This window comes from Bos taurus, chromosome 7 (assembly GCF_002263795.3).
Source record: "Bos taurus isolate L1 Dominette 01449 registration number 42190680 breed Hereford chromosome 7, ARS-UCD2.0, whole genome shotgun sequence".
Lineage (NCBI taxonomy): Eukaryota > Metazoa > Chordata > Mammalia > Artiodactyla > Bovidae > Bos > Bos taurus.
This window is the reverse complement of record NC_037334.1, coordinates 99,742,449-99,765,144: the sequence shown is the minus strand read 5'-3', so window position 1 is coordinate 99,765,144 and position 22,696 is coordinate 99,742,449. Positions and strand designations below refer to the sequence as shown.

General features: G+C 38.4%; 1 long non-coding RNA gene across 3 annotated transcripts in view; it reads left to right on the top strand.

The window, feature by feature from the left end:
• LOC132345798 (uncharacterized) overlaps positions 1-22,696 on the top strand; it is a 198,254-nt gene that overhangs the window by 42,934 nt on the left and 132,624 nt on the right. For 2 of the 3 annotated variants that reach the window (XR_009495362.1, XR_009495364.1), the window contains exon 2: positions 22,179-22,290. This is a non-coding gene — a long non-coding RNA (uncharacterized lncRNA). Of the gene's footprint in view, positions 1-4,872; positions 4,930-22,178; positions 22,291-22,696 lie in introns of all 3 variants that reach the window. The other variant, XR_009495363.1, reaches the window with a different exon arrangement.

The following is a 22,696-nucleotide window of genomic DNA, read 5'->3' as shown; positions in this document are numbered from 1 at the left end:
TAATAGCATTTTATCAGATTATATCCACTCTCTTCACACACACTCTTCATTTCTCTACAGAGCATTTAAAAATGCCCTAAAAGAGTTTTTAAAAGGCTACTGTATATTCATTTGAAATTGACCCACAATTATCTTCAAGAAGCAGAATCCTTTCTGAGGGTACTTTCAGACTAGAGTGCTTTTCCAAGAGGGTGATTCTCAATACAATGAAATGGAATATTCCTCTTGCACTTTTAGGATCTGTATGCAGCAGTGGTAAAGTTAAAAAAACAAAAAAGATTCATTGGTCATTTAATAAGATGATTCTTCCCATCCCTTTTTCTTCAGAATTCATGCTGTATCTTGTAGCTATCTCTACAAAGGTTATATCTACCAGATTAATCCCTGACACATGAAGAACTTCCATTCACATTCATCCGGATGACCTGTTGCAATGCTATGCTGTTCAGGAATTTAGTGCCTCAACACAATGACTGGTTGAGCAATGTGCTTTTCATGCACAGTAGTAATGAATGCTATTTTTATTTTCCCTTTAGGGAGGAATGTTGGAGGCTGACTCTTTAAAAATAACTAGTTTAGAATGAAGCAGCCATATGGCTGATTACAAAGATGCTTTTTATTTTAGTTCAGTTTTGATTAAGTTACAATCTGATACTATAAGTACTTCCATAAAACAACAGAACAAAGCTTAGGCATTTCAGTCTTAGCATTCATATTTGTCTATAAATGTTGATATTCTAAAGATAATATGAAGGATCAAGCATTGTATACCTTTAAAGTTCTTGATACTTAGGAAGTTTTTCATATTTACATAATGGCTTACTATAGTACTTATATTTTTCATATTTATATAATGCCTTACTGGACTATTTACTGGAGAAGGAAATGGCAGCCCACTCTAGTATTCTTGCCTGGAAAATCCCATGGATGGAGGAGCCTGGTAGGCTGCAGTCCATGGGGTCACTAAGAGTTGGATACGACTGAGCGACTTCACTTTCACTTTCATGCACTGGAGAAGGAAATGGCAACCCACTCCAGTGTTCTTGCCTGGAGAATCCCAGGGATGGGGAAGCCTGGTGGGCTGCCGTCTGTGGGGTCGAACAGAGTCGGACACGACTGAAGTGACTTGGCAGACTATTTACTCCAAAACGATTTGAAGTTTAGTGAAAAATCTGAAAAAGAATCAATATATAAAATTATTCCTTAAGAAAGAAAGTTCCTCCAAGATAGCTTATCTACTGCATGTGAAACTGGAATTAAGCCATATATATACCTAGAAATTCACATTTTTAGGTTCGTTCACATTAATAAGGATATTACATAAATGGTCACTAGAAAATGTCGATTTTCATTATCCTTTCTCTCAAAGAAACAATGTTGCCTTTCATAGTAATTTATTGTCTTTTCTTTCATAATGTTTTCTCACAACATAAAAGATGTAGAAATAAGAAAAGTAGGGGGAAATCAAAGGAATATGAGATCTATGTACATTGCTGCAATGATTTTTAATTTGTTCAAATGATTTTCTGTGAAGTTTGCAGAAAACCTTTTTCTAAATCTTGAATGCCAGAATAAAGTGTATCAACTTGCTACAGTAAATTTTAGATAGAAAAAGTTGGTATTATTAATTTCAAAATTTGTATGAGAAGTTGCCTTTTGAAAGCCATTGCATTATGTCCAAATCTTGAAATATAATTGTTATCCTACTTTTGTAAGTATCATAATGTCACAATATTATGTACACAGGTCTATCACATAGTATCAGGTCTTGATGTTGAATTACTCACTATACAATTTCATTTTTAGACACTGAATATGATTTAACTTTCCAATTAGTATTTTTATGTGAAGCAGAAAAAATTATGAGGAGGTTAAGAAAAATTTGAAAAGATTTCAGTTACATTTAGAAACATTTTACCTGAAAGTTTTTTAGTAACTTTGGTACTCCAGGTATCAGGTTTGTACTTGAATCATCAATTATATTTGACATTGGAAGTTTACTTGAAAAGCCTGTAGAGAAAGGTAACCTTGACCCTTTCTGGGAAGCCCTAGTCTGTCAGTCAACCAGTTAGTCTATAAGTCAATCAGCCAGTCAGCCAGAGAATCAGTCAGTCAGTCAACCAATTAATTTACACTCAGTTGTTACAAGGTAGAACATTTTGGAACTGAAAAGAAAAGGGCAAACTTCCTTAGCACTGCAAGCATATGATTCAATCTTCTGTCTAGGCTGCTGTATGGGAGGGCAAAGAATCACTTAATAGCTGAGAAGTTTTCATCTGGGGATAAAATGGTGATCTATGATTTGCTTGATTTCAAGTAAGTAAATCACCTACTACTCATCGTTATATTCAAATCGTCCTGGGATACTACATAATTTTAGGCAAGACAGTAGGTTATAATGTACACAGCACAAGGTTTAAAAACTTAATTCGGTTTCCAATTCATCTTATAGCTTTTATCAAATCTAATTTTTGATCCATGGATTGTTTACTTAGAGTGTTGGCTTAAATAACTCCTCTACCTTATAATTCTGGAATTTTATGATCTTTCCTTTATTTGTATCAATCTATAGAATAGTAATTCTCAACAATTTCCCTCAGCTTTTCAGTGAACTATAAGCTCTTTTCATTGCATCAACACAAGCTGATATTGTATACCATTTCATTTTGTCAAGTCAACTTTGCAAACTTTTTAGTGATGTCAGTCAAATAGATCATTCAGTTGAATGGATGGTGGTACAGAATTGGGAACCTCTTGCTACAAGTAAAAGGTAACACAGGATAGTATTAATCCAGTGCTAAAGAAAAGTAATTTCCTTAAGAGGGTGGGTATAGGCCTGTCATATTAAGATAGTAAACAATTACTGGAAGAATAGCACAATGCAAAGTGTGAAAATGTATGCAGTGAAGATAACTGAATAATGGTTTTCTAGATACTGTGACAATTTGTTATACTTTAGTAGTGATTGTGGACTTCCCTGGTGGCTCAGAGGGTAAAGCATCTGCCTGCAATGCAGGAGACCTGAGTTGGATCCCTGGGTCTGGAAGATCCCCTGGAGAAGGCAATGGCACCCCACTCCAGCACTGCTGCCTGGGAAATCCCATGGATGGAGGAGCCTGGTAGGCTGCAGTCCATGGGGTTGCAAAGAATTGGACACAACTGACTGACTTCGCTTTCTTTCTTTCTTTCACTTTTTAAAGTAGTGATTGTCTTATAATTGCCTTTTTAAAATGTTGTGTTGGGTCTTTTAAACTTTGCCAGTGTGCTACTAAATAATTCAGATGTTCGTAAATGGGTTTTACAAATATAAGAATTTTAAGATTTATTAAGAAGGTTGGATGATGGAGCTGATCTACAGTGAATGCAACTCAAATTAGATGGAGCCTTTTGAATACAGTCATAAAATTTAAAAAAGCATATCTAGAGACAGACCGTTTTAAGTCCTCTATGACTTAGAGCAAGATGCTTTTCTGAAGCACATGGCTACGTTTTGATATGGTACCTAACTTTGAGGAATATATACTCCAAATTGCTATGCTGAATAAATATTCAACATGCAGTCATATTCAATTTTTGAGATTTTTTTCCCTGATAATTAAATATTTCCTCAGCTGATGAAATTCTTAAACCAAAAGCTGTTGTGTTTTAAAACATGTGAGGCTAAGAATAAGTATGAAAAATTACCTTGGCTCAGAAATGGAAAAAATGAAAAGCATGGATCAAATTATGTAGCACCTCTTTGACAGTTTGACATGAGGCCAGAGGCAAGAGTTTACACTAAACGTTGTTTTTAAAATGCAACCTTTAGTGTTATTTGATTTTCTCCTCAAGCAAACTAAGATGTGGACTTTAATAATCCCTTCTGACAATTTTATAAAAATGGACTGCCATGCTTAATTGATGATGGGCCTCTTCATCTGCCACCCCCAGGCATTTTCTGTAAGTTATTGATACGGAGTTCACAGCCTCTATCCATCAGATCCTTGACTGCATCTGTGTTATTAACCTTTGGGTTGATCTGACAGTGGCATCAGCCCGCCTAACTGGCTGTCATGTCAGCTTGGCAGTTGGGCTTCGCGTGTTTTCTTTCACATTCACTTTGTCTCCGAAGATCATCTGAAGATAGGAACAAAGCCAATTACTTTGTGATTTCTAGATTGTCCAAATTTTCTCCTAATGTAATGTCAGGGAGAAATAAAATTCTAAAATATATGAGAACCTGACACACTGGTAATGAGTCAAAAGTCCTTGTGCCATAGAGATCCAGGTTCTGATTTCCGTTCCAAATCTTTGTGACTTTTTGATAAGTTACTTAATTTCTCTGGGCCTCATTGCTATTGTTGTTCAGTCACCGCTCAGTTCTGTCCGACTCTCTGTGACCCCATAGACTGCAGAGCACCAGGCCTCCCTGTCCTTCACCGTCTCCCAGAGTCTGCTCAAACTCATGCCCATTGAGTTGGTGATGCCATCCAACCATCTCATCCTCTTGTCCCCTTCTCCTCATGCCTTCAATCTTTCCCAGCATCAGGGTCTTTTCCGATGAGTCAGCTCTTCACATCAGGTAGCCAAAGTACTGGAGCTTCAGCATTAGTCCTTCCAGTGAATATTCAGGACTGATTTCCTTTAGGGTTGACTGGTTTGATTTCCTTGAGTCCAAGGGACTCTCAAGAGTCTTCTCCAACACCAGAGTCCAAAAGCATCCACTGGTATTTGGAAATAGAGACAATGAATTTCCCTCCAGGATTTATTCTACTTGTATTGTATTAGTTTATAGATAAACTCTACCTGTCAGGGACAGATCTATCTTTTGGAAGTGTTAAGGATACAAGAATATAAAATAAATGAATGTGTTGTTAATTTCTTCTCCCTTAGGGTCTTGGAAGAAGCACATGTGAGGGGCTCTAAAAGTTACATCACATTAACTTCACAGTAAGTCTACCTTGACTGGTTCTGCCACATAGACACATTTTAGCAGGGCTTCTGCTCTTCCAGCTTGGTACGACATTTCCTTTCTTTTCTTTTTTTTTTTTATTTTATTTTTAAACTTTACATAATTGTATTCGTTTTGCCAAATATCAAAATGAATCCGCCACAGGTATACATGTTGCCTTATACTTGATGAGATCATTTGACTAAGCTCTGGCTCACAGGAGAACACAAACAACACATGCAACTTTCAGGGTCTGTCCTTAAAATAGCTGACTTATAACCCCTCCCTCTTTTTTTTTCTTTTCCCACTGGCTGGTAAAAGCAATACCAGTGCAATAGTTGGCCTTGGGAAATGGCACCATCCTGGACTCAAGAAATGGAAGCTCTACCTTGAATCTGGCAGAGCCTTCTCAGGATAACCCATTCTGGATCACCCTAAATGCCTCAGTTCAGTTCAGTTCAGTTGTTCAGTCATGTCTGACTCTTTGAGACCCCATGAAGGGCAGCACACCAGGCCTCTCTGTCCATCACCAACTCCCGGAGTCTACCCAAACGCATGTGCATTGAGTCAGTGATGCCATCCAACCATCTCATCCTCTGTTGTCCCCTTCTCCTCCTGCCCTCAATCTTTCCCAGCATCAGGGTCTTTTCAAAAGAGACAGCTCTTCGCATCAGGTGTCCAAAGTATTGGAGTTTCAGCTTCAACATCAGTCCTTCCAATGAACACCCAGGACTGTATATGTCTAAATATCGTTTAAAAAAGAAAGAAACTTGTATCTTTTTTTCAAAGTCAATGTATATTTGGATCTCTTTGCTAAAATAGCTTCGTCTATATCCTAACACATAAATACAGCTACATTTCTAGTATTTTTATGCTGTTGTTTAGTCACTAAGTGGTGTCCAGCTCTTTGTGGCCTCATGCACTGTAGCCTGTCAGGCTCCTCTGTCCATGGGATTTCCCAGGCAAGAATACTGGAGTGGCTTACCATTTCCTTCTCCAGGGGCTCTTCCTGACCCAGGGGTTGAACCCAGGTCTCCTGCATTGCAGACAAATATTTTACCACTGAGCCACCAAAGAAAGTATTTTTATGAAGGTTAAATTATATAAGCCATGTAAATGCTTGCATGTGGTACTGTGCAAATACTCTCTTTGAAGATGGAATTTTTAAATTATCTACTTTTTTGTTTGGACAGACAAGTAATCCTAAAATCAACAGAGAAGTTAAACCTTAGTGTTAACAGTTTAAAAATATCTATTTTTTTTTCTTAGTAATAAATGTTTTACTGGTTTCGAACTTACAGGGCAAAAGTACTGCCTAGTATCATCCCATCCTATTTTCGTATTTATTATCCTTTATGGATATTTGGATGAGATAATAATGTATATAAAGTTTATAGGATATATAGTAGGTGCTGAACATATATTGAAATAGACTATTTCTCTCCTTTCTCACATTCTACATTAGATATAGAATATAATGACTTTAAAGATCACAAATATTCACCCATTGGCTTTCCTATTCTTTGAGAAACTGCACCTTCTCTCCACATTGTAACCATATGGTAAAAGGGAACCACTGGGATTGTGCCTCTTTCTTCACAGACATCAGTGGACTTGTGCATACGTCCCTGGTATTTCTAAAATACTGGTAGGAGAGGCACTCTTTCTGTGTGGCTCTGCTGCTTTGGAAATGTGGAAATGAAAGCTTTCTGCAGTTTTGTCTCCTATCACACAGAAGAGTTGTGGTAATAATTGATCCATTTGTTCTCAATGCACAAGACACGTTTCACTCTAGCTTGTATTATAGTTTGAGGCCATGAAACAAAGTATCCCTCCTTAAGTTGGCTTAAAGCTCAACATTCAGAAAACGAAGATCATGGCATCCGGTCCCATCACTTCATGGGAAATAGATGGGGAAACAGTGGGAACAGTGTCAGACTTTATTTTTCTGGGCTCCAAAATCACTGCAGATGGTGACTGCAGCCATGAAATTAAAAGACGCTTACTCCTTGGAAGGAAAGTTATGACCAACCTAGATAGCATATTCAAAAGCAGAGACATTACTTTACCAACAAAGGTTCATCTAGTCAAGGCTATGGTTTTTCCTGTGGTCATGTATGGATGTGAGAGTTGGACTGTGAAGAAGGCTGAGCGCCGAAGAATTGATGCTTTTGAACTGTGGTGTTGGAGAAGACTCTTGACAAGAGTCCCTTGGACTGCAAAGAGATCCAACCAGTCCATTCTGAAGGAGATCAGCCCTGGGATTTCTTTGGAAGGAATGATGCTAAAGCTGAAACTCCAGTACTTTGGCCACCTCATGCGAAGAGTTGACTCATTGGAAAAGACTCTGATGCTGGGAGGGATTGGGGACAAGAGGAGAAGGGGACGACAGAGGATGAGATGGCTGGATGGCATCACTGACTCGATGGACGTGAGTCTCAGTAATCTCCGGGAGATGGTGATGGACAGGGAGGCCTGGCGTGCTGTGATTCATGGGGTCGCAAAGAGTCGGACACGACTGAGTGACTGATCTGATCTGATCTGATCTGAAGGTGAGTTTCTTTCACTTGCTGTGAAAAGAATCACTGAATAAGGAGGAGTCTCTTTGCTGCAACGCCATGTCTCCCGTGAGTTGTTGTTTGGACGAAAATCAGTATGCCTGAATTCTCTATTGATTTTCATTATCCATTCTTTCAAACTGGCAAGTGCTCTGCTTTATACTAAGAGGACCGTTCTCTGGGACACATGCCTGCCTTCAAGCGGTTTACCATAGAGAAAAAATGATATGAACCAATAAATAGCTAAATAACAATACAAGCTTTAAGTAACTGTGAAAAGCAATAAAGAAAAAAAAAAAAGATATAACAAGACAGCCCATCTTATCATAAGTAATTTCCTGTAGAACTTGAGGTTCAGAGCAATAAGCAAAAGCAAAGCGTATCATAAATCATTAAGAGAGGATGTGTTTAAAACCTCTGTGGGACAGTCCCTGAAGTCATGCCCTCCCTGTTTCTTCAGCCTGAATGAGGTAAACAGAGCTACCTCAGCAGACACACAACCAAACAGGACCCGGTGGGGTCGTTCCGGGACAGGCTCATTCCCCACGCCCTGCTTTAGCTAGATAACATTATTTGATGCATGTTTCCTGAGTTGTTTTACAGATGTGAAAAACCGTTGCCAGATGGACGATGTTAACTGCTTGATGATCTTGAGCGTGAGCACAGAGCCCTAGGCCTCCAGGCCCCAGGGACCGACAATGTTAACTCCCGCAACACTGCCCTGTTACTTCACCATTGGCTAATCAGAGAACTGTGCACCATCTGATCACAAACCCTGTGACCTCCTTCCCTTGAACTGGCTTTTAAACATACTAAGCTGAAACCCTTGTGGAGCTTGGGGTTTTTGCGGGAGGAGGGCATGAGCCACCCGTCTCCTTGCCTGGCCTCACTCTCAGTCCAGCACATGAACTTGCACTAACAGCCAAACCGAAAAATCTGCAAACATATGAAGCATCTAAAGGCTCTTCTCCCCTTCTCCCTCTGCCACTTCCATTGCTCCTCCCCTCTCTGAGTATCCTATCTTCCTTAGATTTCCCTTGAGACCATTCCCGCACATGGACTCTACACATGTCTACAGTTCTACCCATTAGTCCAGCAGGATGTAGCACAATGTTCATCTCCAGAAGCATAGAGGTTCTAAAGTTTTTTTTTAATTAACAGTGCTGCATAGTATTCAGTAAAATATAATTAAGCTTCACATTTTCTCTCTTTGGTTGTAGTTTCTACTTATCATTCCAGGCTTTACTGGGAATGCTGGGGAGATTCTCCTGAACCACAGTAGATTTGTATGGATATGTGTTTGCATACTTTCTGAAAGCCTTTCCACAAGTTCTTAACTCCATTTCCTATATGTCAGCTGTTCATAAAGTTTCCCTCATAGGTCAGATCTATAACACCCACTTCCTTTATTCTCTTAAAAATGAACCCGTCAACCAAAACCACATTATTGACTGACTTAGAATATTTATCACCATGATCACTGTGATTCATTTGCTAACCTTGACTATTTAGCTGTCTTGACTGTAAACAGTGGTTTGAAAAAGCAAGAAGTTTTTTTGGTTGGTACTGTGTAGACTGTTTGCTATATGGCCTGGGCATACATGACCTAGTTAGAAAGGCAGAGCTGCATTTTGGCAAAAAATCAGAGACCTTGGAATAGGAACCCATGTAGTCAGACTAACATGGGTTTGAGCTTGGACCTACCATTTATTAGCTGTATCACCTTAATCAAGTTACCTACTATCTTTAAGTTCTTTAAGTTTCACCAATTATGAGGTAAGACTAGCAAACACAACCTACAAAATTATGCAACTTAAGAATGAAAGCATTGTTGACGTAAAAAATAGTCACAAGCCAAAAGTTAAGAGTTATGTTTTATTTGGTGGGAATTTTTTGGATTTCAAGCCTGGGAGATAGCATCTAATTAAGCCTGAGAGAACTGCTCCTGGGCTTGAAGGCCTAAATATTCCCACCAAATATAACAGCTCCCAACTTTTAGGTTATGACTATTTTTTAAGTTGATAAGTTTTAGAAAAGGCAGAGGGGCAAGAGGTCAAATTGCCAACATCTGCTGGATCATCAAAAAAGCAGGAGAGTTCCAGAAAAACATCTATTTCTGCTTTATTGACTATGCCAAAGCCTTTGACTGTGTGGATCACAATAAACTGTGGAAAATTCCGAAAGAGATGGGAATCCCAGACTACCTGACCTGCCTCTTGAGAAACCTATGTGCAGGTCAGGAAGCAACAGTTAGAACTGGGCATGGAACAACAGAGTGGTTCCAAGTAGGAAAAGGAGTATGTCAAGGCTGTATATTGTCACCCTGCTTATTTCACTTATATGTAGAGTACATCATGAGAAATGCTGGGCTGGAAGAAGCACAAGCTGGAATCAAGATTGCTGGGAGAAATATCAATAACCTCAGATATGCATATGACAGAAAGTGAAGAAGAACTTATGGCAGAAAGTGAAGAAGAACTAAAAAGCCTCTTGATGAAAATGAAAGAGGAGAGTGAAAAAGTTGGCTTAAAGCTCAACATTCAGAAAACTAAGATCATGGCATCTGGTCCCATCACTCCATGGCAAACAGATGGGGAAACAGTGGAAACAGTAGCTGACTTCATGTTTTTGGGCTCCAAAATCACTGAAGATGGTGATTGCAGCCATGAAATTAAAAGATGCTTACTCCTTGGAAGGAAAGTTATGACCAACCTAGACAGCATGTTGAAAAGCAGAGACATTATTTAGCCAACAAAGGTCTGTCTAGTCAAGGATATGGTTTTTCCAGTGGTCATGTATAGATATGAGTTGGACTATAAAGAAAGCTGAGCACCAAAGAATTGATGCTTTTGAACTGTGGTGTTGGAGAAGACTCTTGAGAGCCCCTTGGACTGCAAGGAGATCCAACCAATCCATCCTAAAGGAGATCAATCCTGGGTGTTCACTGGTAGAACTGATGCTAAAGCTGAAACTCCAGTACTTTGGCCACCTGACTCGAATAGCTGACTCATTTGAAAAGACCCTGATGCTGGGAAAGATTGAGGGCAGGAGGAGAAGGGGATGACAGAGGATGAGATGGTTGGATGGCATCACCAACTCAATAGACATGGGTTTGGGTGGATTCTGGGAGTTAGTGATGGACAGGGAGGCCTGGCGTGCTATGGTTCATGGGGTCGCAAAGAGTCGGACTCGACTGAGTGACTGAACTGAACTGAAGAAGAGACAATAGCAGATTGCTTTCCTCTACCTGAATTCCATGAGGACCCAGAGCCTTGGTACCAGCAGAGGCCCCTTGTGCCCATCTGCCTCCTTGGGGAGTCCAGAAGAATTTGAGTGTGTCTCTCCTGGTTCTAGGATGTTCTGTTATTGGTTGATGGTCCTAAGTTTTATTCGGTGGGGGAAGACGTTACCCTTGAAACTTGGTTCAGGAAGAGGTTCCTGGGTTGTACAGTTTAGACACTTAGCAGGTTATCCTCAGTGTAAAAGGCACTGGGAATATTTCATTTGGATACTGAGTGGTTGATTATCCTCAGTTTAGAGACTGGGAAGTCTTGGCTGAGTTAAACGTGAGTAAGGTGGGATGAGTTGTTAGGGGAAAGTCTGACCTGTTGTTTTTTCCTTGAATTGGCTATCTTAATAGAATTTGTCAAAATAAAATAATCTCATGAGAACTTCTGAGCTCCAAAGAAGGGACTCTCTCCTCCTGGCTGACAAGGGTTCTCTCAGGCAACTGAGAAACTTGGAGGAGTGGTGGAGGCAAGACCTCCCAGGACAAAGCTGTCCCTATGGGGAAACCCACTCTCATAATTAACAAACTGCTCAACTGGAGACCCACATAAGATTTGGCCATTCCACAGTCTGAGCACGCATGGAAGTCTTATACTCCACTGGGAGACCCCAGACACAAAGAAGGGGCTAAAACAACTCTGGGGCAAAAACCAGAGAAGTTAAGCTTCCAAGCAGCACATACTGGCCCACCACATGATCACCAGTAGCGATTTTATCTCAACAAACTGACTTAAAAATGGGAAATAAAGAATTGAAAATAAAAGGAATGACAGATTTTTAGCCTCCAGCCCATACCCTAGCTGAGTAACTGTACATGCGAACTTACTTAATTGGAAATGAAAAGAAATCTCACCCTAAAAATGTAGGGGGCTCTTTCATCTCATATGCAGTTAAGTTACATTAAGGTTATCAGCTGGCTTGGTAAAAATATATTTTCAGACTTTAAACAAAAGCCTTCTAGGGGGAAACTTGGCATTTGTCTGTATCTTTGAGATGTAAATGTTCTACCTGATCTTCCTAGGATGAGTTCTGTGTTTGTTTACATTTTTTTTTTTTTAAATTTGGCCTTTGCTATTCTATTTTTGAGAGTAAACTCTAAGGCTTAGGTTACATCCTCTCCCACCCTTTTATGGGAAGCCTCTTGCATCTTAATGATTTAAATTACTATTAATATGTTTATTTTATTAATGGCCAAATAATAGATCATTTTAAAATTGGAGAAACTAACAAATTGGTGAATCTAGAGCACTCGTTATAAACAGCTGTTTTATTGGTACCTATAAAACAAAAATAATATTAAAGGTGAAAAAAATATATCTAATATTTAACCTGAAACTGAAGCTCCAATACTTTGGCCACCTGATAAGAAGTGCCTACTCACTGGAAAAGGCCCTGATGCTGGGAAAGATTGGAGGCACGAGGAGAAGGGGAAGACAGAGGATGAGTTGGTTGGATGGCATCACTGACTCAATGGACATGAGTTTGAGCAAACTCCAGGAGGTAGTGAAGGACAGGGAAATCTGGCGTGCTGCAGTCCATGGGGTCGCAAAGAGTCAGATAGGACTTAGCTACTGAACAACAATGTTTAACCTAAGAACTTCTGTGCTTTTAAAACAAGTGAGGAAAATTGGCTTGGGAAGATTCATATGTGGGGTTTACTTCCCCTCAGTGGGTCTTTCAGACGCTAAAAAGGGCACTGAAATAATTAATGTCAATAGAAAAACTTGTAAGGAAGATCTAGCCACTATTTTCAACAAGGTAGAAAAATTCAAGAGGAATTATCTCAAATGAATAAAGAAATCTTTAGATGGTTATTTAAAATGGGATAAGTAAATTGCACATTTATGTAATTAAAACAAGATTTGATATTACTGCATTACCTAGAGTTAAATGGGCCAAAAGGGACATCTACCGGCCCCCAACATTAAAAGCCAACAAGTCAGTTCTGTTTACCCTGGTTTTAAAATTAAATGTAAAGGAATACAAAAATTTACAGTGAGATATCTGACCAGCAATTATTTGGGACAAGGTTAAGCCAAAGAGCCTGACCTTCTTGGCTCAGCCTCACTCTGAGGATTCCAGAATGGACAGGTAAGGAAAGAAAAGAAAAGAAAAAAAAAAAAACTTCTGAAATTCCTCTAAGACCAAGTTTGTTGATTGAATCCTAATGAAATCAAAAGTAAAGGTATAAAAGTTGACAGGATTGAGATAAAAGTATATGAAATTGACATATTTAAATGGACTTTATATTAGATGGTTGCATTTCTTAGTAAATTATATTGTGGGATAGACATGTTTCACTGGGGAATAACAGCTCCCCTGTGTGGTATTATAAGACTAGAGATAGAGATTGCCACTAAGGAAATATTAACTAAATGTACTGACCAATAGGGTTATCTGAGCCACACAAAGAAGTAAAACTGGGAACTAAATGCAAGGGTTAAAAATAAAAATAAAATAAAAATTGTGATTTTGCTTCAGTTTGTGAACTGAGAAAGGTCTTTGCTAAATGCCTTATAAAACCTTTGAAGGTATGATAAGTTAAAATCTATAGACTATAGAACTCATAAAATAAATTTCAATTTAGTTAAAAGTCTTGTCACTGATTTCAGTATCTTTAGGTGATAGAACTGTTCTTTGGGGAAATAAAAGCAACTGGCTTTCTCTTGCAAATCTCTAGAAACCAAAATGTAATTTACAACCTTATGGACCGTAGGCCAACAGGTTCTTCCATCCATGGGATTCTCCAGGCAAGAATACTGGAGTGGGTTGCCATGCCCTCCTCCAAGGGATCTTCCTGGCCCAGGGATTGAATCCAAGTCTCTTACTTCTACCTGCATTGGCAGGTGAGTTCTTTACCAGTTGCATCACTAAGAAACCCCAAATACAGATCACAAGGACTTGAGACTGACCCTAATCAGCTCCACCAGACAAGACCTGACACCAAGGGAAAAAGGTGGTGGTTTTAAAATTTGTAGAGTTGGGAATGCTCCCTCAGCCAAATCTTAAAGACATAGTCTTATATCTATATCATATATATATATATATATATATATATATATATATATGCTGCTGCTAAGTCGCTACAGTCGTGTCTGACTCTGTGCGACCCCATAGACGGCAGCCCACCAGGCTCCCCCGTCCCTGGGATTCTCCAGGCAAGAACATTGGAGTGGGTTGCCATTTCCTTCTCCAGTTCATTAAAGTGGAAACCGAAGTAGCTCAGTCATGTCCAACCCTCAGTGACCCCATAGACTGCAGCCTACCAGGCTCCTCCATCCATGGGGTTTTCTAGGCAAGAGTACTGGAGTGGGGTGCCATTGCCTTCTCCAATATATCATATATATATATAGTCAGGGAATTTGTAATTTCCTCAGTTCTCTCTTGCTGTAGCAAAAATTTGAAGCGACGATGGATCCATATTACAACTCAGTTTTATTTGTCAAGCAAAGAAAATACATCTTGGAGGCATGAAGGCAGGCTGACCCAAAAGAAGCAAAGAGAAGAGAAGCCAGAGGCTCAATTTTGGCTCCTACTTTTATATGTTTTTTTTTTTTTTTTCTCCATCCCCTGAGCTTGCCCTATGTACATTGAGCTAGCCAGGAGGGCTCTTTGCTTCACCTGAGGTTCTCACTCTGATCCTCTGACCTTCCTTTATTTTGGGGGCTTTTCCATTCTTTGTCTTTTAGCCACCACTATTCAGGACTCTTTTTCCTATTCTAACTACCTAACATATATCTTATATATATAATATATATCTTATGTATATATAAGATTATAGATATAACCTTAAAATCTTAGTCATCTGAACAAGCAACCTTCATGTACCCCAACTCTTAGTAAACTAGTACTTTTATATTGTATTAATAATACCTGGTTCATAACTAATCTTTTAAGTGAAGTTGTGAGACCTCTAGTTTGTCTGTTTATGTCGGTCTACACTTTATACGTATGAGATATCTCTACCTTTGGAAAGTATTGTCAATAGTAAATTTGTAAAGAAAGTGAAATCGCTCATTCGTGTCCGACTCTTTGCGATCCCATGAACTGTACTGTACCAGGCTTCTCTGTCCGTGGGATTTTCCAGGCAAGAGTACTGGAGTGGGTTGCCATTGCCTTCTCCAGGGGATCTTCCTGACCCAGGGATCAAACCCAGCTCTCCTGCATTGCACGTAGATGCTTTACCCTCTGAGCCACCAAGGAAGCCCGTATAGTTTATAAAAAGCTCTATTTAATTTGAAAAGAAAGTGCTAACATTTAAAGAAACTGGCCAATGTTACTTTCAGATTCACATGAACTGGGAAATATTCAATATTAAGTTGATAGCTGGTATTAATATTTAAATTTATCTAATTAATATAGACATGTCATTGAATCATCAAAATTAAATGTAACACTTTACTTCAGTTTAATAAATAAGACCTCATTGTATCTGTTGCAAGGAAAATAATTCGATATGATGAAACTTTAAAGTAACTGAGATAAGAGCTTTTGGGTAAACCTTTTATTTTAGAAATGTCTACTTAAAACAATCTTTCTGGATATTTGGTAACTTGAAGTTCTAGAGCTATGCTTATTTAAGTTAAATGATGAAAGTTTATTAAATAGTTAGAAGATACTGAGACATTATTAACTAAATAGAGTCCTAAAGTTATTTAGCACTATTAATGAAAATGTTTGGTGTCACCCTGAGATGGTCTCAGATGTTCAAATGTTTTTAGAAATTATCACTTATGTTTATGCTCACCAATCTATAGAATGCCAATATAAAAGATGGTTCATAATTGCTTACTTCTTAGCTTTTATTAAAAATTAAGGTTTTAAGAGTTGAGGATTATAATTTAAACATGTAATTGGTGGCTCAGATGGTAAACTGTCTGCCTGCAGTGCGGGAGACCCGGGATCGATCCTTGGTTTGGGAAGATCCCCTGGAGAAGGATATGGCAACCCACTCCAGTACTCTTGCCTGGAAAATTCCATGGACTGAGGAGCCTGGTAGGCTACAGTCCATGGGGTCGCAAAGAGTCGGACATGACTGAGCGACTTCATTTTAAAGCTAGCGGAATAGCTGAGATTTCAGTAGACCGTAAGCAGTAGAATGTCTGTTTTCAGTAAGGAAGTTACGAGGAATGGAATTACATTTTATTGAGTAAAAAAGTGAGCTGTTTGATTTCATTTAGGTGGAAAATGAGAAACAGGCTGGATACAGAAAGTGAAAGAAACCCTGAGGAGGAAAACGTTTTATGCACATTCAGGATTAACAGACTTTTGATTGAAGTTAACTGAGTAAATAGATTTTGTTAAGTAAGCTAATGCAAGACTGGAATTTGACTTCTTTTTCTATTAAAAGTGCTCCTTTTTGATAACAAATGGTGAGAGTTTGTGTGCTGTTGAGTAATCTGTATTTATTTTCTTTTAATTGTTTTTGTGACTTTGGTTAAATGAATGAGCATTGTTTCAGTGACCTATGATCCTGTTATGTTTTAAAATGTTTTTAATATTTCTAACAAACTTCCCAAATATCATAGTATAACTAAAGCTCTTTTAGACTCCAATTGACTCTGGGGTGCTTCAAAAAAACATCTCTCAGACATCTCAGAGAGAAATGTTAAGCTAAGTGTATTTGATATTTTTATTTCAAAACCATTGTCCAGTGACTGAATGTGAACTTTAGGTTTTAATGTATGGATAAATGTCATTAGTATGAATATTGCAAAATTTATATGGACTCCCTAATATCTGAGATGTCTTGATATAATATTATCAGTCATTTCTATTGGTTATCCTAAAATGTTATATGTTGCAGAAATGTCCACGTTGCCTGCTAATTGCATTGTACTCAAATCTTTAACTATGCTATTTTAAGTTTTATACCTAATAGGCTCAGTTCAGTTCAGTGGCTCAGTTGTGTCTGAATCTTTGTGACCCTATGGACTGCAGGAGGACACGCCAGTCCTCCCTGTCTATCACCAACTCCCGGACTTTACTCAAACTCATGTCCATAGAGTTGGTGATGCCATCTGATCATCTCATCCTCTGTCATCCCTGTCTCCTCTGGCCTTGAAACTTCCCAGCATCAGGGTCTTTTCCAACGAGTTGGTTCTTTACATCAGGTGGCCAAGGTATTGGAGTTTCACCTTCAGCATCAGTCAATCTAATGAATATTCAGGATTGGTTTCCTTTAGGATGGACTGGTTGGATCCCCTTGCTGTCCAAGGAACTCTCAATAGTCTTCTCCAACACCACAGTTCAAAACCATCAATTCTTCTGCACTCAGCTTTCTTTATAGTCCAAATCTCACATCCATACATGACTACTGGAAAAACCATAGCTTTGACTAGACGGACCTTTGTCGGCAAAGTAATTTCTCTGCTTTTTAATATTCTCTCTGGGTTGGGCATACCTTTTCTTGCAAGGAGACTCTTTTAATTTCATGGTTGCAGTCACCATCTGCAGTGATTTTGGAGTCCAGGAAAATAAACTCTCTCACTGTTTCCATTGTTTCCTCATCTATTTGCCATGAAGTGATGAGACTGAATGCCATGATCTTAGTTTTCTGAATGTTGAGTTTTAAGCCAACTTTTTGACTGTCCTCTTGCACTTTCATCAAGAGGCTCTTTACTTCTTATTTGCTTTCTGCCATAAGGGTGGTGTTATCTGCATATCTGAGGTTATTGCTATTTCTCCCAGCAATCTTGATTCCAGCTTGTGCTTCATCCAGCCCGGAGTTTCTCATGATGTATTCTGCATATAGGTTAAATAAGCAGAGTAACGACATACAGCCTTGACGTACTCCTTTCCTTATTTGGAACCAGTCTGTTGTTCCATGTCCAGTTCTAACTGCTGCTTCCTGACCTTCATAAAGATGTCTCAGGAGGCAGATCAGGTGGCCTGGTATTCCCATCTCTTTCAGAATTTTCCACAGTTTGATGTGATCCACATAGTCAAAGGCTTTGGCATAGTCAATAAAGCAAAAGTAGATTTTTTTTTTTTCTGGAACTCTTGCTTTTTCGATGATCCAGCCAATGTTGGCAATTTGATTTCTGGTTCCTCTGACTTTCTAAATCCAGGTTGAACATTTGTTGTTTTTTTTTTTTTTTCCTAATTTTATTTTATTTTTAAACTTTACATAATTGTATTAGATTTGCCAAATATCAAAATGAATCCGCCACAGGTATACATGTGTTCCCCATCCGGAACCCTCCTCCCTCCTCCCTCCCCATACCATCCCTCTGGGCCGTCCCAGTGCACCAGCCCCAAGCATCCAGCATCGTGCATCGAACCTGGACTGGCAACTCATTTCCTACATGATATTTTACATGTTTCATTGCCATTCTCCCAAATCTTCCCACCCTCTCCCTCTCCCACAGAGTCCATAAGACTGTTCTATACATCAGTATCTCTTTTACTGTCTCGTACACCGGGTTATTGTTACCATCTTTCTAAATTCCATATATATGCATTAGTATACTGTATTTATGTTTTTCCTTCTGGCTTACTTCACTCTGTATAATAGGCTCCAGTTTCATCCACCTCATTAGAACTGATTCAAATGTATTCTTTTTAATGGCTGAGTAATACTCCATTGTGTATATGTACCACTGCTTTCTTATCCATTCATCTGCTGATGGACATCTAGGTTGCTTCCATGTCCTGGCTATTATAAACAGTGCTGCGATGAACATTGGGGTACATGTGTCTCCTTCCGTTCTGGTTTCCTCAGTGTGTATGCCCAGCAGTGGGATTGCTGGATCATAAGGCAGTTCTATTTCCAGTTTTTTAAGGAATCTCCACACTGTTCTCCATAGTGGCTGTACTAGTTTGCATTCCCACCAACAGTGTAAGAGGGTTCCCTTTTCTCCACACCCTCTCCAGCATTTATTATTTGTAGACTTTTGGATCACAGCCATTCTGACTGGTGTGAAATGGTACCTCATAGTGGTTTTGATTTGCATTTCTCTGATAATGAGTGATGTTGAGCATCTTTTCATGTGTTTGTTAGCCATCTGTATGTCTTCTTTGGAGAAATGTCTATTTAGTTCTTTGGCCCATTTTTTGATTGGGTCGTTCATTTTTCTGGAGTTGAGCTGTAGGAGTTGCTTGTATATTTTTGAGATTAGTTGTTTGTCGGTTGCTTCATTTGCTATTATTTTCTCCCATTCTGAAGGCTGTCTTTTCACCTTGCTAATAGTTTCCTTTGATGTGCAGAAGCTTTTAAGGTTAATTAGGTCCCATTTGTTTATTTTTGCTTTTATTTCCAATATTCTGGGAGGTGGGTCATAGAGGATCCTGCTGTGATGTATGTCAGAGAGTGTTTTGCCTATGTTCTCCTCAGGTTGAACATTTGGAATTCCACAGTTCACATGCTGTTGAAGCCTGGCTTGGAGAATTTTGAGCATTACTTTGCTAGCATGTGAGATGAGGGCAATTGTGCAGTGGTGTGAACATTCTTTGGCATTGCCTTTCTTTGGGATTAGAATGAAAACTGACCTTTTCCAGTCCTGTGTCCACTGCTCAGTTTTCCAGATTTGCTGGCATGTTGACTGCAGCACTTTCACAGCATCATCTTTTAGGATTTGAAATAGATCAGCTGGAATTCCATTGCCTCCACTAGCTTTGTACTGAACTGGGTAACAAATGGCAAACCCTAATGAAAAACCTGGCCACTTCATGTGGATCAGTGGAAATCAATTAATGGGATTGAATAATTTGACATATATGATCTATAACTTTGATGATGGAAAATATACTAGCTTGAGTCTGTTTTCCAGTTAACCTTTCTCTCTTATGCTGTGACCTACCACAAATGGATAAAGTATGTCTTTGTAAACTGAGATGAAACACTTATCTTTTCTCTACCTGCTTAGTTCTGCCAATCGCATATGCTTGTCTCAAAGATTAAGCCATGCATAGTGTGAACAGCTTATACAATGAAACCGCAGATAGCTCATTAAGTCACTTATAGCTCCTTTGGTTGCTCAGTCTTTGCAACTGGATTATAACTAATTATACTAATCATTGTTTTAATTTGTTCTTTGTTTCCAAATTGTTTATGCTTTTGTCTCTCTGCTGCATCATGACTTTGTCAGTGGTACTAGGCACATTACTCCTATCTGTCTATTTTATAAGAGGGTTGCCTTTTACAGTATGCAACCAGGCCTCCAACAAAGATGATGACTAGGTGACTCGAAGCAATTGATCAGAAATATACTTCTATATGCCATCAATAATTGTAATATTGTGAGTCCAAGTATGGGAAGAAACATTAAGGGAAATATCTCCTGGACCCTAATATGTTAGAAGATAGAGGATCCAGAGAATTTTTAACCATCTACCAATGGGCTTAACTTGAAAACTAACACCTGGAGTGGCATATCAACAAGATCTTTTACCTGATCTGGGATAAGCAGTGCCTTGGGACCAAAAAAATGGTCATGAAATGTCTCCCAAATATTGGTGAAATTTCCGACCATGGGGAGGGACTAAGATGTGGAGTATTTCCTGCCATATTGATAAACAATAATGTTGCAGTCTTCAGCGATTCCAGTCCTGCAGTGCCTAAAGGCACTCAGGAAGGAAAAGCACCTGTGATCTGGCAGCCATCAGATTGCAACCACCCCCTACTTTGAGCCCTGAGGAACTCTGTATGCAGCATACTGGCCCCAGAGAGCTGAGATGCATATGTAAAGAACAATTTCACTGAACCCAAACTCTTGCATCTTCCCATGCATAGAAAAGTGCTAAATTCCTTAACTTGAGATATCTGGTTTCCTTTAATTAACAATAACCTTTCGATGTTCAGACTACCTACCCTTTGTTGTAAAATTTCTATATAGTCTGGCTCCTCCCCTAGCCTCCTTGGAGCAGTTTTCTCAGGGTCACTTGAGATGTTTTCTCCTAGGCTTGAAGTCCTAAATATTTCCATCAAATGAAACATAGCTCTCAACTTTTCGGCTGTGACTATTTTGTAAGTCGACATCATTCATAAAATGTATATCAGGTCTATAGTGAACACTCAGTGAATAGTAACCATTAGGTGTGATTGAGATGACAGTGAATACAAATAAGCAACAAACAAATGTATGATTGTATGATTGCAATTACTTTTAATATTGTAAAAATAATTTAGCAAAGTAAAAGAACCATTTGGGGGCTTAGTTTGAAAACTTAGTATTCCTCTAAAGAAAAAAGATGAGAACAAGATTTATCCTTAGATGATTTTAAACCAAAGTTATTCTAATATTTAATCCAGTAACCAATTATTGGGTTTAGACTAAAGTTATTTTAAAATTTAATCTATTAAACAGTTATTGGATATTGTCTCTGTGCCAAGGGACTTCCCAGAGGGCTCAGTGAAAAGGAATTCACCTGCAGTGCAGGAGTGGTGAGTTTGAAGATCCCCTGGAGAAAGAAATGGCAACCCATTCTATTATTGTTGCCTGGGAAATCCCATGGACAGAGGAGCCTGGCAGGCTACAGTCCATGGGGTTGCAAAGAGTTGGACATAACTTGGTGACTAAAACAACAGCAACAACATTGAGCCAGGAAATATGAAAGGATCAGAAATACAAAATTAAGTATAGTTCAGTGATATAAGCATGCTGATTGATCAAGTTCATGACAAAATCTGAATGAAGAAGGGAAACATACTAGAGAGTTATCCAGATATAAAATGATGAGATAAGTGTATGACATTTTCTTATTTGCTTAACTGTGATTTATTTCATTTCTACTTTGATGTTTTAATAGTTGTGGTTTTTCAATATATACTTAAATTTCTACAATAGGAGAAACATCTTAATTTCCAACCAGATTTAGTTTGGGTATTTTTCAATGCAACATTCATGATCTTATTATTAAACTAGGATAAATAATCTGTGGAATTTATTGTGTTTGATCATGATTGCTTACCTATCCAAAATAAAAGCTGGCAAAATTTGCTTGTATATAGATAATTAATCTTGCTCAATTGTCTAAAAATAGTATCTATATGGGTTATTTTCATTCCTTACTGATTTCCTCATCCTATAAATTCTTATCTTTATTCAGGATTTCCATTGTCTCTTTTCTATCTTCTATATAGTTAACTATCTTGGTGAGCCCAACTATTCAATTATTGGGAGATAACATTTTGTGATTTAAAAAGGACCTCCAATTTTGTGTCAATATTTTGGTTCTTGATATATAAGATGTAAGGACAAAAACAAATTAAAAGCAAAAATATTTGCTTCTCCCTGTGAAAAATAAGGGAAGAAATATCTTACCCTCGTTTTTCTTAGATATTTGATTTAGAAAACTTATCATTATAAGTACTTTCTCAGTCTCTTTGAAATGTATGTAAATCTTTTTAAACTTCAAAAAGTACTTTGTCACTTTTACAATTCGGTAATATCTTTCTGTAGGACCTAGGAACCATCTCTCTGAAACACAGTCATCAAGGAGGAGCACCATATCTCCCAGTTTCTGTGAGAGCCCAACGATGACCAAACTGCAAAGCTACCGCCTGTCATAGAGGTAAGAATTTAATTTGCATTTGGGTAAATCCAATTAACAAATATAATTGGTCATCTCAATTAGGTGAGTTTAGAATGAACTATGGTGCTGTCAAGTCCTCTTACTTGAATAATTGTTGTTGTTTACCTTGGGAACCCATTTGGAACGGCTTATGTCTGCTTGGCTGTATAGAAAGGTGAGATTTCTTTCAGCCTTTGGAATCTCTTAGTTCTCTTAGTGGGTTACCTGTGAGACTCATCATGTTCTGGCTTAATACTCATTCAAAAATAAAATTATTTTCTCTCACTTCTGCCTTTGTGAAGCCATTTTTCTGGCTTGGCAGAAGATTTTTAAAAAAAATCTTATTTCCTCAACAAAGTAAATACATTCACTCATTGCTCAGCAGCTATTTAAAAGTAAACAAAAA